The sequence below is a fragment of the Penaeus monodon genome, chromosome 25 (assembly GCF_015228065.2).
Source record: "Penaeus monodon isolate SGIC_2016 chromosome 25, NSTDA_Pmon_1, whole genome shotgun sequence".
NCBI lineage: Eukaryota > Metazoa > Arthropoda > Malacostraca > Decapoda > Penaeidae > Penaeus > Penaeus monodon.
The window spans coordinates 38250460-38250888 of record NC_051410.1 but is presented as its reverse complement, the minus strand read 5'-3'; positions in this window follow the sequence as shown (position 1 = coordinate 38250888).

Below are 429 nucleotides of genomic sequence, written 5' to 3'. Positions count from 1 at the left end.
CTACCTTGGCTAGCATGAGTGGAAACCTTTAAACGGACTTCCTTTAGGAGAAGAGTAGTGCATGCTGCAGAATCCTCCAAGTTATCTTCAGAATTTTCATTCATACGAACGAATTTTCAGAAAGGACTGTAAGGAAAATATAAGCGATTGAATACCAAGAAGGCAAGGTGGGGATAGGATTATAAGGAAGCACGGTGAGGATTCGTCGTCAGAAGAGAATTGAAGCGGACATGGTTACCAAATATCATCTTACCATATCGAATATTTAGTGTATAGTCGCCACAGAACTACCATGCATTGAATTGCTGTGCTTACATCCCTTTCGTGGCATTTGCAAGAAAATGTGAGATTGTCTTCCTGAGTTGAAGTTTATTTCCCCAAAGTATAAGGTATAAAGAGAAAATATGATATGATGTTATTTCACATAAG